Source organism: Podarcis raffonei, chromosome 3 (assembly GCF_027172205.1).
Source record: "Podarcis raffonei isolate rPodRaf1 chromosome 3, rPodRaf1.pri, whole genome shotgun sequence".
Classification (NCBI taxonomy): Eukaryota; Metazoa; Chordata; class Lepidosauria; order Squamata; family Lacertidae; genus Podarcis; species Podarcis raffonei.
Genome location: NC_070604.1, coordinates 51712859 through 51725157, shown reverse-complemented (window position 1 = coordinate 51725157; position 12299 = coordinate 51712859). Strand labels below are relative to the sequence as shown.

Sequence of the window (12299 nt, the reverse complement as noted above, 5' to 3'; positions counted from 1 at the left end):
TGGAGGATTAGCTGAGTAGTAAGTACATGTTTTGCATTCAAATGGCCCTGTGTTCAATCCCCAGGATCTTTAGATACTGTTGGAAGGGACCCTTGTCTCAGAACATGAATATCCATGGCTGGTCGGTGTAGAGGAAACTGAGCAAGATTGACCAACTTTCTGATTCAGAATGAGACAACTTCCTATGCTCCCATGATGTGAAAGGAAATGTGAAATAGTGGGGAAATGGAAACACTGTTCTTGTTCATACACCTCTCTTTAAACATAGAAAAGTCTTCCCATTCAGAACGGGGGTGGGGGTGGGGATCCTGAAAACTCCAAAAATAGACTAAAAAATCTGGACTAGCCTACTGCCCCAGCATCCCTCCCCAAAGAGTAAATTTGTTAATAGCCTTATTTTCTTATACTTTTGCCTCTCTTACCCTTCTGACCCTTGTGCATTCAATAAAACATGTTTCTCTAGAGATAAAACTTTATACTGACCAAACATGCCTCCTTACAGCTGGGTTCACTGTTCAAACTGAAGACACCTTGTCTGCTTCAAGGATATCCATATCAGCTCAGCTGAAACTACCATAAAATTGGGGAAGTTAAAAAGAAGATAGGAACACTGAATGTGAAGTGTGGAAATATTCTTGTTTTGCCAACAGCCCATACTGGATGAGATCCAAAGAAATGAGAGGCGCATATACAGGACAGGAGAGAATCATCAGTTGCAGCTGGAGATTCATTTGTTGTTTTCATGTACGGTCTCCCCAGCAAATGAATATACTGTAATTTATTTTGATTCAGGCAAAAAAGGGGGGGAATTGAATTGAAGTACTTAATACCATCCACATTTTCAAAACGCATGAGTAATGTACAGTTGTATTTTGTTTTGGGCATTAATTAATTCTACCTTTCAGACAAACTACTTGGGGCTGGTGAAATAGGAATCACACAATTTTCCCTGTGAAGAGTAGAAATATACCTTCATGTTTGAAGCAGGGATTACTAGGGCTGCTGCCTAACTGAAGAAATCTTATTTTATTTTATTATTTATTTTATGAAATAGATATACTGTTGGGGTGTTAAACAGCCATAAAATCTTCCAGTAGTGAGATTCTGTGGAGGGGCTACTGCTGGCTCATTGCAGTCATTGGGAGGGAACTAAAAATAACAGCTTTAGGGCTGGTGTAACATAATACTTTGGGGAAACTGATAGGGCTTAGGGCCCTGCAGATCTTCAGCTGCCCTGCCATACTCTCCCAGAATACTGGCAGGAGATCTACACCTGTGGAGCTTCTAACAGATATGTGGATGGGCCACTCGCAGTTGAAGTGCTGTCCTGTTAGTGGGTCTACCCTTCTGTCAGTGGAGCAGCAGTTACACCTCATTCAACAAAGGTTTGAGGGTGGTCCTTTTTGATAAATGAACAATACAGTACCTAGAAACACTAATTCAGACACTAAGGAAGACATTACATCAGCTTCAAGCTCAGAAAATGGACCAGGCAAACATGTGCAGCAATAAAAATTATTCTGATGTGTGTATACTTTTTTTTTAAAGCTGCATTAGAAAAGCAATCCTATGAAACATAGAAATATCTGCACCTTTCCTAAAAAAAACCTTCGACTTAAAAACCCCCTGTTTGCTTACATACATTAAAGAATGTTGGCTAGCAGACCTTCAATCCAGAATAAAAGTTAAAAGGAATTTTAAACAGTACTAAACCACAATACTGGTTCCCTGTCTTTTGGTCCCACAAGTTATGCCCTGCTCTTACCACTTTCCAGTCATACTAAAAAGAGTTTTGCGTTATTACATTTAGCAAAGAAATAATTCCACTTATGCCAGAAAATGCCTACTTTGAAAAGTCACTTTCCATTTGTTTCGCTCCTGTATATTTCTTTTTACACTAGAACTCCATCCATCTACTATGTATAAAAGGGACTGGATGAGACAAATATATGATGCATGCGTACCAATTTAGTACCCATCAATGTCTTTTTAAAAGTGCACTAGCAGTACCATTCTATGCTTATTTCCAATGTATCCCACTGTCACATGAGAATCTATTACAGTGTACGTGATATAGGAGAAGAAAATGTAACAATGTTGGATTAAAGAATCCAACCTGGACACCAGGAAGTTGATATTCTCCCCCTCCCCTTTTATCAAATCAGGAAGAGCAGTGACTTTCATTCCTTCTTCCCTTTCCCCTGATTGATAAGCATTAAATACTCACTTTCCCGCCTTAAAAAGCTTCCAATGAACTCCAGTTCATTGAGAATGGTGCACTTGAGCAAACGCTTCTCTCTTCGTAGTGCAGTGGCTATTCACTCTAAAATGTGGATCCTAAAGTCTCCTGTGTCAATAGCAATATAAGGGTCACATGACACATGGCCCTTTGTCTTTCTCTCTCTTGACAGTGTGTCAGTGGTCATGGCCAATAATTAAGGCAGTGAAGTCGCAAACTGATGAAAAATGTAGATATCATCCTGCTCCTTTACAGCAGAATTGTGCTACTACCACCTGAACTGATGATTCAGTAGGGACTGAGGAATATTCCCAAGCAAAAAGAGCTTTATTTTACTTCAGCGACCAAAGAGGTATTTATTCCCCAGTGGTCTTCTCAAAGTCAGTGCAGCTATTCTACATCTGTGGTTTCAGACATGCTAAATGAAACTTAGGAAACCTTGGGACCATAATGCCATCAGCCTCAAACTACTGTAAGCAGTTTACATCAGAAACAGCAACACAAGCATCACCTTTACTTTCTCTACCAAGGCCTATGATCATCCTAGGAAGGTCAAATTAAATTAAAACTGCTTCTGAAAAACTTGATTAGGGTCCTGCTGAGGTGTGAAAGTAGTGTCTATTGGCAGCAACCAGCTACTTCACAATAATATATTTGTACTGATTTCAGAAACTGGCATAATCATTTCAATCATAAGACTGACAGCACTGACAATAAATGCATTAGATCTTTACTTAACCTTACTTTCTCCTTTCAAGAGCAGCAAAAACCCTTTTATTCTTTTCCAAATTGCCTTGTTGTTAATGGTCCATGATTTTTTTAAAAAAACAACAGAAAGAGATTACCTGCCCATACCTACTAACACAGCGGTAAGCATTTTTTAGTTGTTTCATGCTTGCTTCTCAGCCATAAGTAGCAGGATACTAGACAGTGAATATGATAAACATCTTGCTACCAAAATGCTAATCCTACCATTCGTTCATGTCTAGCAAATCTGTCCCTGGGCAACAAACTAGCAAACACTGGGTCTTGCCTAGTACCTTTGAATGAATAAGTATGGAAGAAATGTGACAGATTGATGTATACATCAGTCACGTTAGATTAGCACTGCTACTTTTTCCAAAGTAAAAGCAACGCTTCAAAATTTTCAACTTTACTTCACTATCTCATCAAAGCATTCTAGTGGAAACCAATTGGGCATGAAGCAACTGTAAATTAAAATCTAAAATCCCCCCCATAGGTGGAAGCACGTCTGCTCACACATGTTTTTGGGGCTGCAGCCAGGGTCAGGAATCCTTAAGAACAGTATGCAATGCAGAAAGGATAGCTGCAGCTGAAGACGGAAATAAACTGGTGGACAGCCCCCCCCATAGCAGATAGATCTTTTGATTCAAGCCCATATAAATCAAAATGTGGTATAGTAAGAAAGAAAGAGTGGGGCGTTTGGTATGTTGAAAAAGATTTTGGTGCATTTGACCTTCATGTTCCCTCTCTTCTTTCATTAACTGTCTGCTGAAGTGATCTGGCCAAATACAGGCAATTCAGGTCCTGTCACGGAATTACAAGATAAATTAGGGACTGCTACTACAAATTTATAGCTACCAAGGTCTTTGCTGATTAAATTTTCCAGACTTGAAAGTAATTTCAGTGTCAACACTCTTTTATTTAACTCACAATCAACATCAGGACAAATGAGGAAGGGGTGATGGTGGGGGCAGTTTAGCACTTTTCCCTTCAAATTATCACATGATTTGATCAGTGCTATCTTCCTTTCATTTGAATGGCAAGGAAATAAATGTTAACTTAAGAGAAGCTAAGTTTGCCTGAGAGTTACTCCATACAAACAAAAGGAAATTGTCAGAGCCAGCAGAAGTAGTTTGCACCCTTGAAAAGCTATAAACGTCCCACAGTTTTCAGCCTTTTTCTTTTTTTAATATATGAAGCTGCTGTATTGTTCTCCAGCATGCAAATAATTACTTGTGGCTAATTTTACTCTTGTGGCTAATTTTACTCTAGGGACGCGGGTGGCGCTGTAGGGACGCGGGTGGCGCTGTGGGTAAAAGCCTCAGCGCCTAGGGCTTGCCGATCGAAAGGTCGGCGGTTCGAATCCCCGCGGCGGGATGCGCTCCCGTTGTTCGGTCCCAGCGCCTGCCAACCTAGCAGTTTGAAAGCACTCCCGGGTGCAAGTAGATAAATAGGGACCGCTTACTAGCGGGAAGGTAAACGGTGTTTCCGTGTGCGGCTCTGGCTCGCCAGAGCAGCAATGTCATGCTGGCCACGTGACCCGGAAGTGTCTTCGGACAGCGCTGGCCCCCGGCCTCTTGAGTGAGATGGGCGCACAACCCTAGAGTCTGTCAAGACTGGCCCGTACGGGCAGGGGTACCTTTACCTTTACTTTTACTCTCTGCACTATTGTCATTAGCTGAAAATACCATGTAAACGAAACAAATGTAGATGACTAAAGTTTGCTGCGATTTCCTTAATCATAGCAGTACACTTGTAGTATGAAGTGGAGCTAAGCAGCAATTTGAATCTGAATTTATTGTATCCAAAGTGAACACTTTGAGCATTAGCTCTATGAAATAACAAAGGGCTGTGGTTTGTTTTGCTCGGAACTATGATCTGGAGCCGAGGTTTGTTCTCGACATTGGACTAAAAACAATCACAATCCTCAATTTGTCCATAATGCTAAGCTATGGTTTGTTTCTCTCATATGCTAGGAGGGATGAACTCTGATATTTTTAAATTAAAATGTACATTGTAGTAAATACAGCTTTTTCATTTGATTTCAAATGCAGAACCATAGGAGTAATCTAAAAGTTTGCATGGGGGAAATGAATGGAATGAATCAGTGGAGCTAATATAAAACCGTGTTTTAGAATGTAGACAATTGCAGCAATTGACATAACACCCAAATACTTTATTTGCCATATGTTCTATTATAAATCACATAAGCAAGCTATAAACAAAGTTTTGAATACTTTTTGGGATTTAAAAATGTTTATAGAGATTGTAAAATGAATCCTTGTGGATTCCTTTTGGTAGAAGAGCCTGAGATCGATGTTTCAAAGACAGAGAAAATGTGTGCTACAGAAACTCTCTCATTCAAAGGCAAAAAGGATGTTTTTAATTCTACTCCAATATCCACTTGCGTGTGTGTGTGTGTGTGCGCGCGCGCGCACACACACACACACACACTCACACACACATTCTGCTACCTGGTCTTTCTGGTAGAACCAGTTTTTAACTTTTGTTTCAGTTCCAAACCATAGAAACAGTTTTTGTTTCATATAATGCACTCAAAAGATTTCCAAGCGTGCAAGTGAAGCTGTGTTTTATCCAATCAATATGTTCATGCCTATTTCATTTAGAAAGACATTACAAAACACTATACATATCAAGCTTTAGGCATTTTGTTTCACATGAGCTAAGACAGTATTCTATTAGGCCACAAGTAAGGGTTAAAGGTAAATTAGGGTGAATAATACTTTCAATAATGCCTATCTTTATAAACATGGAGATGGTGATCTCTCTCAAAGAGCAACAGATTTTAAAAGACTGAAACATAATAAATTATTCGACTAAAGATTTGGCATATTACGTAGATTTGCATAATATGGTGCCTAGTTAACCTCAGAGACAAACAGATGATGATGGGCTATTTAAATAAATATTATTTTACATCAAGTCAGATTTTTAATATTGAACCTTTTACAGTTAACCATTATGCAAATACTATTTTTAAATCTCAGCTATTGGTATAGAAAGAAAACGCTCATTAAAACAGAACAAGTTCTTTCACAAAGTTCTAACATCTATTACTGTATAGTGTACCGTGCAATCCAAAAGCCCCATTGAGTTCAATGGATCTAAGAGTTCATTGGGCATAGGGTTGCAGTCTAAATATCTACAACAAAATGACAATACATAAACCAAACCTCACCTTCTACACAGGTCAAGGCACAGGCTGCAGGATATAATTGGCCAGCAGCTACCACAGGTGTGAATAAGGGCAGACTGCTTTCACACTGAGCTACTTGGAAGCGGATAAGAGTCTTTATCTAACGAGAAAGTAGAACAGAAGCAGAGTACATCTTTTAAGCAGGATATCTACGAGCCTCTTCAATCCTTTTACCAGACACACATGCAACCCAGCTAACTTTTTTTTTAACTGCTTAAAATACTAACCCGCCTACTGAACTAGTTGGAAAAATCTGAGAAAGGGGTGGAGTAAGTGAAATCGGTCCAATAGGTCACCTTTCAACCACCTATGACATCAGCCTGCTGCCCTGATTACTTCATTAATGCATTTGAGCTGAAGACAATGGGCCTGCCATTAAGCACCACACAGTGCAAGATAAGAAAGCCCTAAGCAGATAATAATCGGTGCATTTAGTTGGATTTTAAACATTCAGCTGCTTAATCATTTCTTCCTCACTCCATGCTGCTGCTTAAACATACAGGGAATGCTTTGGATGCCTTAAGGCTAAGTGAGGGGAAAGGGGAAGGAGGCAGAGAGAGAAAAATTACTTGGGCACCTTTAAGTACCCAGAGAGAAGGAGTGCAAACAGCCAAGGGATTTCATTGACAATCCTCTGCCAGCGAAATGAAAACATTTCTTAATTGCCATTAGGGAAATAGATTAAACAAGGGCTTGGTTAGCATCTGAAGACTGGCAAACAGATTATAAGCAAAGGCAGTGCAACCAAGTGCGGAACTGATATTCTCTTCCAGCTTTTTTCCAAATGAGCTTAGCTCATTTATCGTGTGTCACTGGGCACAAAGGGAATGATCTTAGTTGAAAAGTTTTAAAGTAAAAATTGTACAGATGACAAAACATAGCAACCCTCAGTGATTCACCTTGACTTCGTATGGAAAAACTTGGGAGACTGCAAGATGTACTGGTTAAGGAGTATGAAGAACGGACATAACATAGCTGATAAAAACGGCAAAAAAACCCAAACAAAACCTTTAAATGTTACCAATGCCAATTCACAGGATCATAAGGATGATTCTCGCTATGTACTCAGCAACCTTAAATCCGGCATTCCCCCCCTCAAAAAAACACTTCTGTTTATTAATGGAAATTATATTTGCAGCTTTGGTAGCACTTTTAGCATCACCCCAAACTCTTTTGAAAATATCTTTCACTACATTTATCTGATTTGCCTGTACATATATACAGTGCTTTTCCCCTGAAACAAATGTTTAGGGGTACTCTCATTTTCCTACACATATTGAAATATTGTCCCTCAATGAAGCCAAGCATAGATTTACAAAATGTTTAGGGGTATGCGTACCCCTGCATCCCCCCCAGAAAAAAGCACTGCATATATGCAAATGATTAGAAACATATATCTACTTTCTATACTAGCCCTACTCTCACAATCATTATTTTGCAAAACTGCTAGCATAAAAAAAACTTGCCAGAACAAATAAAGTGCTAAAACTGGGTTGCTGGTAAAGTTGAAAACTAAATGCGACACACAGTTGTGTCCCTTTTGAAAGTATTGAGAAACAGAGGAAACTGACTTGCACTTTCCCTTTTTAAATCAGAAAGTTCATCATAGTATTCCAAGAAAGCCTCTGTAGGCTTACACATACAAGTATTTTTCTATCTTTTTTAATCAAATAAAGCTTCCTTTTTCTGACATATAGATAAAGCATTTCTCCTTGGGATAAGAATCTAGAATATTAGCAAGAAAAAATAACTTTGATGAAAGGAAGCTTCCTGAAGCAAGTAATGACCTACTTTCCCTCAAAATACAGGTGTTGTTTAAACAGAAAAGTAGGTATGTAATTCCCCTTTCCTCCACTGAGATTGTTAACGAAATAAAATGTAATGCATCTTCAATTTAAAATTTAGAAGGGCAGAGCTGAGGGCAGTGTGGTGCCCATAGGCAGCAAGTAGGAGACCCTGCTACATTATGGTAGCAGCAATGAGACAACACATTAACATAATGCAGGTATTATGTTCCAATCCTTCAAACCAATTCTCTTTTTCATTTCCTGGTTTCATCTGTAGTAGCCATGATTCATTACAACATCTAAATTGGATATACACTCTGGTTAATGCTAAACTCCAAACTGTGTTTTGAAATCAGGTTTGCAAACTATGATCTTCCTAATTTGAAAACAAAGGTAAAGTGTAGTTAGAGAAAACATGGAAATGGAGGAATTGGCACATAATATAGAAAGAATAAGGAACCTGTGACACATTCCTGATCCTCAAAACCATGGCATACTGTAGCTCAGGGGTAGGCAACCTAAGGCCCAGCGGCCAGATGCAGCCCAATCGCCTTCTCAATCCCGCTCACGGACGGTCTGGGAATCAGCGTGGTTTTTACATGAGTAGAATGTGTCCTTTTATTTAAAATGCATCTCTGGGTTATTTGTGGGGCATAGGAATTTGTTCATCCCCCCCCCCAAATATAGTCTGGCCGCCCCACAAGGTCTGAGGGACGGTGGACCGGCCCACGACTGAAAAAGGTTGCTGACCCCTGCTCTAACTCCTGAATTAAAAACCTGTATTAAGAAAGCAACCATACCCAAAACATTGCTATTTAGCTAATGTAGGACACGTCAAACCCTATGCACTTCTTAAGAGATTCTTGCGCTCTTCAACAGATACCATTAAAAGGTGTTGTTGTGTGGCTCTTTAAAGGAGACAGAACTACAAAGTAGGCCTAGTGGAAGGGTGGTTGTGTGTGCATGTAGTGAATAACCCACAAATTCGATGCAGTAAGCATAAATCATTCCAGATTTTTAATGAATTATTTGCCTTTATAATTCTCCTCCCCCTCCCCTTCCTTCACTTAACATACGGTACAACAAAACAAAAGAGAGAACATCTTTGTTATGACAGAATGTTCCACTTGAAGCAAAACTAACCCCAATACACAGTACTATGGGCTGCGTCTGAAGTTAGGGTGCAGATCGTAAGCATCCAAAGGAACGAAAAGAAATGGGCAACCTAAAGAGGAGATTGCATCTAATGCTGTAAATATTCCATTCTGGAAAACAAGCTGCATCTGAATTAACTGCTCATAGCACTGTGCTTGCTGTTTGTCAACAGCATGGTTCATATACGTATAGTATTGTGACTTGTTTTTAACTCACCCAGCGATTCTTGATAGAACAGGCCTTGTCCTTTTTTAAAATGGGCGATATTTCCCCTCTAGTCAAGTAACTGATGAACCAACATAAACAAGATAAACATTTTAATGCTTTAGAAGTTATTAAATTATCAGGCTACCTGAGAGAACAACTTAATTTCAAAGGTGCCTAACCCAACTTTTATTCTCAGCTGTCTATTCCTTACTGTAATAAAGATGGTCCTACAATAAAGAATTAATAAATATAGAACTTACTACGTGCTTTAAAGAGGAAAAATCTCTGGATCCTCACAAACCTTTCAGCCTCCCATTCCCCCTCCCTGCCCAATTTGCATGGAGGAGTTTATTTTACAGCTTTATCCATGTAATGGTCTCACAGGCCTCCCCTTCATGCCAAAATACCTCTTTGAAGTTTGCCCTCCCATTAGTGCTTCAGTGTAGGTATTCAGACTGATCACACAAGCACAGCAAAACTCCAGAACTGTCCATGTTCTGTCGGATACAGTTGTTTCATGTTGCCTGTGATTTACAATCTTAATTATTGCTCAAAAGAAGAAGAGCACATATTTGTTGGAGCTGCCCCCCCTCACCGTCGTCTCTCTCTCTCTCTTTTAACAAAACAGTGCTCTCAGGGTTTGTTGGACATTGTGCAGGATGTCTTTTACCATGCCGAATGGAACACACTTAATACTTCTCCTTTATAACCTTTGTAATAAATCAGCTGTCACTCCATTTGCACAAGTGCAGCCATTAGTGTCCTGTGCCCTCCTCCCCAGCACTTCCCGAATTTTAAACAAAGTAGGAATAAACTGAAGCTGAACAGAGCCAGTGAGTCCAGTAAATCAGTTTAATGAGAACTGAAACAGTTGTAAGAAGTCCACTGCTGAACGTGGGCACGGGAGACTCGTCTTTGGAATAAGATTTGGACTTTGGAAAACTGTGGGAGTCATATTGAGGAATAATTTATTGTTCAGTCGTGACGTCTGCTGCGAACATTGTGTTCTTTGAAATTACTTTTACTGCAGTTCTGAGATGTATCTTGTTTAGATTCTTCGGTTTGGTCCCATTATAGCTTCGTGCTTTCATCTTTTCCCACAGATGTGGTGAATTGTTTGCTTATCCACTCATTTCTGAGCTCTTACTTAATTTCCTTGTTTTGCATTTGTTACAGGTGAATCACAAGGGCACGTATATCTGTTTTAGATACAAATGCTTAAGAACAACAAATTGTCATCTTTTTCAATAGGAAAGAACTTGATGGGACAACAAACTAAAGTACTGTTTGCTACTGGTCCGAGTGCATCTTTGAAGTGTCTCCTGAGATGCTGTTTTTATTATTTGTCCCTAGCAATCCATGTGAAGGTAACCATATGTGTAACAATAGGAAATCTATAAACTAACCGCCATTCCCAAAGCAACCCATGGTAGTCTTTGCTTTCCCTTTGCATATTGCAGTTTTCTAGGCCAATTGCATGATTCACAGGCCAAAGGCCCCATAGGCTTTTCACAGAATTCTGTGTAACACTATTTTAAAAAGCAATTAAGAATAATGTATCCCAACTCTAATCATATTTACTCTGAAATAAGTTACACTGCTTCCAAATGGGGATGGGCCTATCATTACACTGGAATGAAGGCCACCATAGTAGATTGATTGGTTTGTTTGCAAAAGGACCAATTTTCAGTTCTGAGTTTAAAACACCTTAGGTGGCAAGATATCTGCCTCATATTTTAGACAGCTGCTGCCAGATGAACTGACTGGTTTCGTTTTAATGTTGGAGATATAACCCTTTTGTAGGAAAATAAGAATCCACCTTGCTTTTCACTGTATAAAGGCATATTTATTGTTTTATCTTTTTGTAAACCACTTTGAGGGTCATTGTTTTTACAATCAAGCAGTGATATGAATGAAATGAAATAAAAAATAAAAATAAAAATGAATGAAATAAAAAAATAAATATTGCCTAGGACTGCAGAATGGCACCCACTAGGGAGCTTAGAGGTGCTGGGGGACTGCATTCCCTGTCTCCCAGGATGGACATCAGGTTAAGGAGGAATGCCTACCTGGTCCTATCCATCAAGTCTTTCCTCCTCATTCTTTTTACAGTATGTCCATTAGATTGTGAGCCTACATGCAGAGACTGTCTTGTCTTTTAATATATGCACAGCATGCAAAAAGGCACAGCTTTATAAGCATTTAAAAAGAAGAAGACTGCAGTTCTATATACTAGGGTGGTGTACAACAATAAATACCACTAAGAACAATGCTGCAGCAGCAGTGCCTGTGTGCATGGCACTTTGAAATGTCCCTATCCAAACCACATTTCTATCTAAAAACCAGATACAAGAGAAACAAAAGAGGAAGGAGAAGGAAATGAAATTGTAGTAAATGGGAAGGGCAGGTTGGGCAGATATTTCAAGAAGAGTTTGGATTTGATATCCCGCCTTTCACTCCCTTTAAGGAGTCTCAAAGCGGCTAACATTCTCCTTTCCCTTCCTCCCCCACAACAAACACTCTGTGAGGTGAGTGGAGCCGAGAGACTTCAAAGAAGTGTGACTAGCCCAAGGTCACCCAGCAGCTGCATGTGGAGGAGCGGGGAATCGAACCCAGTTCCCCAGATTACGAGACTACCGCTCTTAACCACTACACCACACTGGCTTCATTTCAGCTGTACATTGTGGTTGTATCCAGCATTGCATGAACATAATGCAAGGTAATGCACTGGATATTCCACTTTTCCTTCTCCCCTGCAGTCCCCTGTACCCCATGTTTTGTTTTGTTTTTGTTTTTTGTTTTAAATGGCATTTTAAAAATAAAGAAAATTAAAAAGTGGAGAAGAGAAGATGCTGCAGTGACCAGCATCAATCCTGGTGTGCTTCAGTATCCTCATGCTGATCCAGGAGCTAATGCCAGACCTGCCACCCCTAACATATGCTGCTCTTTG

The 12299-nt window shown here is 39.6% G+C and overlaps 1 protein-coding gene across 4 annotated transcripts in view; it reads right to left on the bottom strand.

Annotated features, from left to right (window-relative positions):
* The window catches only part of PRDM1 (PR/SET domain 1), an 86329-nt gene that overhangs the window by 52241 nt on the left and 21789 nt on the right, over nt 1-12299 (bottom strand). Inside the window, exon 1 of one of the 4 annotated variants that reach the window (XM_053381565.1) lies at nt 6183-6359. The exons of the other annotated variants lie outside the window; for them this stretch is intronic. The gene's annotated coding sequence lies outside the window, so the exon portion shown is untranslated. Of the gene's footprint in view, nt 1-6182; nt 6360-12299 lie in introns of those variants that run through there. 4 annotated transcript variants of the gene reach the window in all.